Source organism: Condylura cristata, unplaced genomic scaffold (genome assembly GCF_000260355.1).
Source record: "Condylura cristata isolate star-nosed mole 26May11 unplaced genomic scaffold, ConCri1.0 scaffold00035, whole genome shotgun sequence".
Taxonomy (NCBI): domain Eukaryota; kingdom Metazoa; phylum Chordata; class Mammalia; order Eulipotyphla; family Talpidae; genus Condylura; species Condylura cristata.
This window is the reverse complement of record NW_004567136.1, coordinates 4,589,444-4,594,999: the sequence shown is the minus strand read 5'-3', so window position 1 is coordinate 4,594,999 and position 5,556 is coordinate 4,589,444. Positions and strand designations below refer to the sequence as shown.

Genomic DNA, 5,556 nt, shown 5'->3' with positions numbered 1-5,556 from the left:
ATCGATGATGACACCCCTCAAATGCATTCCTTGGAAAAGCTGAACAAAATGAGTGAGAACCCCTACCGTCGTTCTCATCGGATCTGAGGTCCAGCGCACTGTTTCATCCAGCAGTTGGCCACAGGGAGAATTTCTCCTTCATCACAAACATCAGCCACCAGCCAGGGGCAGCAACTCAGAGACAGCAACCCTAAGTCCACTGATTTCCCCTCAACAGTGAGCAGGTGCCTAGGAAGCAGAGCTTCACTGGTTGTGTGGGTTGCTCTGTGGTGTCCAACATTTGGTCTCCATTATGTTCGCCCTGGGCAGCAATGTCACACACTTCTGTCATATATCAGAGAAGAACTGAGTGAAAAAGTAGAGAGCATTAGAACCTGTGGCAACCTTTGGTACACATATAGTCCTGCATGCCTCCTGAAGTATGTGTGTGACTTCTCAATACCTCTCAGGTGCAGTTGGTGTGAGAAAAAGGCTTCCCATGCCCAGAAAGTGGGTCTTATTGCTGTGGAAGGCTGAAGGTGCTGCTGTCTTCAAGAAGTGTCTCTGTGGGCTGAACTTGGTCTGGAGATGCTGACATATGGTAAGCTACTCCAACCCTCGTACCCCTGGTACAAACTCAGTACCATTGGTGCCAGAACTACTTGGAGGAGGCTCATCCACTCCTTCCATAGCTCTATGAGGTACTGTCCTGAGAATCGATGGGCTCTCCCTCTAGTTAGGTGGTTGGACTCTATACTTGCAGATGCTGGAGGCCTTGGTGTCCTCTGCTGGCCAGGCAGGCTACCTGCCTGCAATTTAAATGCCTGAAGTCTCTTCAGATATGCTCGGCTGATGGTGACAACCCTACTATGCATCCCTTGGAAAAGCTGAACAAAATGAGTGAAAATTCTCTCCTGTTATTTTATTGAATCTTCACAGAAGTCCAGTACTGTCTTTGAGTTGGGACATTAGGTGAGAGGGAGAGCTAAGCCTTGACCCTACATACCTGCACATACCAGGCAGGAGGCCAGTGCTTAACATCATGTGAACTCTAAGCCAGAGCTTTTCCCTCAAGCCAGGGGGCCCTGAGATGCACAGCTCCTGAGTGGAAGGGCACTCTCTTGTGCTGCAGTGTGTCCCCCAGCATCCTGACCTAGGGGCCATTGTCTCACAGGGTTTTTGTCCGCCTCAGGAAAAGGGCTCATTGGGTGCTTTTCTGAAGCCAGCCATAAAGCCCCCAGGAAACCACTGGAGCATATCATGTCCTGGGTGTGTTTCTGAAGTATGTGCATGCTCTCTCAACACCTCAGGTCCAGTTGGCAAGTAGAGTAGGCGCTTGTTTTACACACAAGGAGGAAGTCCGTGCTCATCGATACCACCAGAGGTTGTGGGCCCTCGAGGTGTGAATGACAGTAGTGCCCTGAGGCCTTGGAATGCCACAAAAGGTAAGCTGCCCACTGCCTGGAATGTAGCTCTGGGAGCTCAAAAGAACCAGACCCTTAGCAGTGGCCTGTGGGGCTTGACTCCCAGAGTAGAAGGAATTTCTTTCTGAGAAGTAATCTCCCCACATGCTGGGCTACAGGAGGGCTGGCCAACCTGGCCCGGCCCAACGGCCTCTTGCCTTAATTTGTAAAAGTCTACATCCTATTTGAGTGTGCTTGGATCGATGATGACACCCCTCAAATGCATTCCTTGGAAAAGCTGAACAAAATGAGTGAGAACCCCTACCGTCGTTCTCATCGGATCTGAGGTCCAGCACTGAGTTTGGGTCAGTAGAGTAGGTGAGAGAGAGAGAGAGATTCCCCTTGACCACACATGCAAACGCAGTCAGGATGCCAAATCTTCACATTTTGCAGGCTTCAGAAGTGTGCTTGTTCCTTGGTCAAGTGGGCACTCTGTAGTTTGCTGTGAGTCCCCAAATTCCTAGTTCTAGGAGGCAGTGTCAGAGATATGTAATTCCCAGGGCAGTGCTGAGTGATAGTAGAGGACATTCGGCCCTGGGGAAACATTCAGTAAGGTCATGTGCCTGTTACCTTTCTGAAGCGTGGTTTTGCCCTTCCACACCTCGCAGGTGAAGTGGGCAAGAAGAATAGATGCTTGTTCTTGTGCACAGAGAGAAAGACCTGACTCTCTGCTGATCCCCAACAATGCTGGAGAGTCCAGGAGGTGTATGGACAGGAGTGTGCAGTACCTGCGGATACTCACAAAGGGTAAGCTGGCATGTTGCCCAAGGGAAGTGTTTGATTTGACCCGTAATAGACCTGCTGTGCAGGTGCTTATTCCACCAATGGGCTCCCAGATTGGAAGGACTTTCACTCTGGGCAATGGTATCCACACCCTTCAGCAGCTGGAGCCCTGTAGGGTCCTGGGCTGGCCTTCTGAGTTGCATATCTTGAATTATAGAAGTCTGTACTTCACAACTGTGCTCAGATCGATGATGACACCCCTCAAATGCATTCCTTGGAAAAGCTGAACAAAATGAGTGAGAACCCCTACCGTCGTTCTCATCGGGTCTGAGGTCCGGCACAGTGGCTGATCTAGGGTGGTAGGTGATAGGGAGAGCTGACCCATGACCACAGTTGTGCAGGAACTCTGAGACTCTGTTCTTAGGTCCAGTGCTTTCACCCCAACAGGGAGCAGATACACATGACACAGACCTTCACTGGGCGCATTGCTGCTTTGAGATTTTGGTCTCTACATTTGGCCCTCAAAAGCACTGTCAGACACACCTTTGGTCATATCTCAGGGACAGAGCTGAGAGCGGAGGGCATTTGACCAGGGCCAACCTAAGGTACTCATCATGGTCTTGGGTAACTTTTAAAGTGTGTATGTCCTCTCAACCCCTCTCAGGTGCAGTTGGGAGAAGGGAGGCTCCAGTGCCCAGAGAGAGGAGGTGCTTAGTGCTGTGCAAGTCCAGAGTGGCTCCTGACTCTTCAAGTGTTGCCACAGTGTCTATGGGGGGATGCAGATTTTCCATGGATGCCCATGTACCGTAAGTTACCTCTGCCCTGGGTGCTCCTTTATCAGTGTGACCCAGAACTGCCTAGCAGGAGGCTCATACACGCCTCCCTGTGTCATTTGGGGATTGTCTATGAGTGGACGGACTCTCCTTCTGGCTGGGGTGCTGAGCTTGTTACCTGCAGGCTGCTGGAGGCCTTATGGCCCTGGCTAACCTGATGGGTTGCCCACTTGGAATTCTAAACGTCCTGAGCCTCCTCAACTGTGCTGGATCGATGATGACACCCCTCAAATGCATTCCTTGGAAAAGCTGAACAAAATGAGTGAGAACCCCTACCGTCGTTCTCATCGGATCTGAGGTCTGGCACTGAGTTTGGTTGAGTTGTTAGGCAACAGTGAGTTTCCCTAAACCAAAAGCTTGTACGAACCAACCAGGAGGCCAGTACATCACATTCTGCATGCCTCAAGCCAGGCCTTTCACCTCAGGAGTGAGCAGGTGCCTGTGAAGCACAGCTCCTTGGTCAGGTGGGCCCCTGGAGTGGCAGTTTGTGGTCTCCATAGCCCTATCCTAGGAAGCACTATCCCAGGACCTACTAGTATCAATCAGGGATAAAACTGATCAGTGGGGTAAGGCATTAGGCCACAGGGCACCTTTTGGTACACCTGAAGTCCCCGGGAACTTGCTGAAGTGTGCATGTTATCTCTCAAAACCTCAGGTGCATTTGAAGTGGGACATGGATGCTCGCCTTGCACACAAGGAGGAAGGACCTTGCTCCCCTCAGATAACCAGAATTGCAAGCAAGTCCTGCAGGCTTCTGGGTAGGAGAGCAAAGTGCCCCTGCCCTGAACACCCACAAAGGTAAGGCTCTCCTGCCATGCCTGATGCTAGGGCTGTTTGCAGGTACCAAACTGCCTTGGAGACCATTGTTCCATCCTTCCCCATTGGCATGCAGGGGTTGAGTCTAGATGTTGAAGGGCTTTGTCTTTTGGGGCAAAGGTCCTCCAAATCTTGGAAGCTGGAGGCCTCTTTGACCTGGGCGTTAAAATCTAAAGCATAATAAAGCAGTGTACCGATCGATGATGACACCTCTCATATGAATTCCATGGAAAAGCTGAACCAAATGAGTGAGAACCCTCGACTTTTGTTCACATCGAATCCAAGTTCCAGCACAGTGTCTGAACTGTGATGGGAGGTAAAGGGAGTTCCCTTGTCTACAAACATGCAGGCACCAGCCAAGGACAGCTACTTAGAGGCTGTGAATTAAGTCTAGTTCTTTCACCCAAATGACCATATGCCTACGAAGCAGAGCCGCAATGGTCAAGTGGCCTCTCTGTGTGGACAGCATTTTGGTCTCACAACCTTGGCCTTTAAAAACCCTCTCACATACCTTCACTCATATCTCAGGGCAGAGCTGGGTGATAGCTGAGGCACATAACCCCGGGGCACCAGTATACTCATGTGGCCCTGGGTCCTTTCTCAAGCGTGTGTGTGATCTCTCCATGCCTCTCAGGTGAATTGCCTTGGGGGAATGGCTCGCCAGGTGGGAGACCTTACTACTGTGGAAGACTGGAGGTGCGACAAGTGCAAGGAGTGTCTCTTGGCATGAACCTTGTCCATAAATCTGGTAAGTTACCCCCACTACCAGGTGCATGCATGGCAGTGGTGGTCCGTGAACTGCCTGGGAGGAGGCCCACTCACTCCTCCACAGTGCCATATGGTGCTGTGTCCCTGACTGGGTGTACTCCTCTCTGGCTGAGAGACTGAACTCCCCACTGTGATATGTTGGAGGTCTTGGAGTCTAGGTCTGGCCTTTTAGGCCTTCTGCCTGGATTTCTAAAAGTCAACAGCTCCTCAGATGTGCTTGGATCGATGATGACACCCCTCAAATGCATTCCTTGGAAAAGCTGAACAAAATGAGTGAGAACCCCTACCGTCGTTCTCATCGGATCTGAGGTCCAGCACGCTGTCAACCTAGAATAGTAGGCATGGTAGAGTTACCCCTTGTCCACAAACCTGCATACACCAGGGACCAACTACTTAGAGTCTATGGGCTAAGTCCAGTCCTTTCACCCAAGTGAGTTTCTGCCCGTGAAGCAGAGTCTCATTAGTCAAATGGCCACTCTGTGTGGTCTTGTGTTTTAACCTCAGCCCGGCCCTCGTATGCCCCGTCACATGTCACTCATATCTCAGGGACAGGCCTGGGTGAGGGCGCAGAACTCTGGGCAAGCAATGTACACATATGGCCCTGCGTCCTTTCTCAAGCGTATGTGTGATCTCTCCTCACCTCTCAGGTGAATTGGCTTGGAGGAATGGCTCGCAATGTGGGGAGGATGGAAGACCTTACTACTATGGAAGACTGGAGGTGTGGCAAGTGCAAGGATTGTCTCTTGGCATGAACCTTGTCCATAAATGTGGTACGTTTCCCCCTGTACCAGGTGCCTTTGTGGCAGTGGTGGGAGGGGGCCCACTCACTCTTCTACAGTGCCATGAGGTTCTGTGTCCCAGACTGGGTGGACATCCACTGGCTGTGAGGATGAGCTCCCCACCTGTGTTATGTTGGAGGTCTTGGAGCTAGGTCTGGCCTGTGAGCCTGGATTTCTAAAAGCCTGCAGCATCTT

At 51.2% G+C, this 5,556-nt stretch overlaps 1 long non-coding RNA gene across 6 annotated transcripts in view; it reads left to right on the top strand.

Annotated features, from left to right (window-relative positions):
- Window positions 1-5,556, top strand: part of LOC105854388 — a 29,986-nt gene that overhangs the window by 21,557 nt on the left and 2,873 nt on the right. For 4 of the 6 annotated variants that reach the window (XR_001146068.1, XR_001146066.1, XR_001146067.1 and 1 more), the window contains 7 exons: window positions 450-580; window positions 1,290-1,424; window positions 2,051-2,189; window positions 2,830-2,971; window positions 3,654-3,796; window positions 4,449-4,562; window positions 5,230-5,352. This is a non-coding gene — a long non-coding RNA (uncharacterized LOC105854388). The remainder of the gene's footprint in view (window positions 1-449; window positions 581-1,289; window positions 1,425-2,050; window positions 2,190-2,829; window positions 2,972-3,653; window positions 3,797-4,448; window positions 4,563-5,229; window positions 5,353-5,556) is intronic. The other 2 variants (XR_001146069.1, XR_001146071.1) reach the window with 1 other exon arrangement.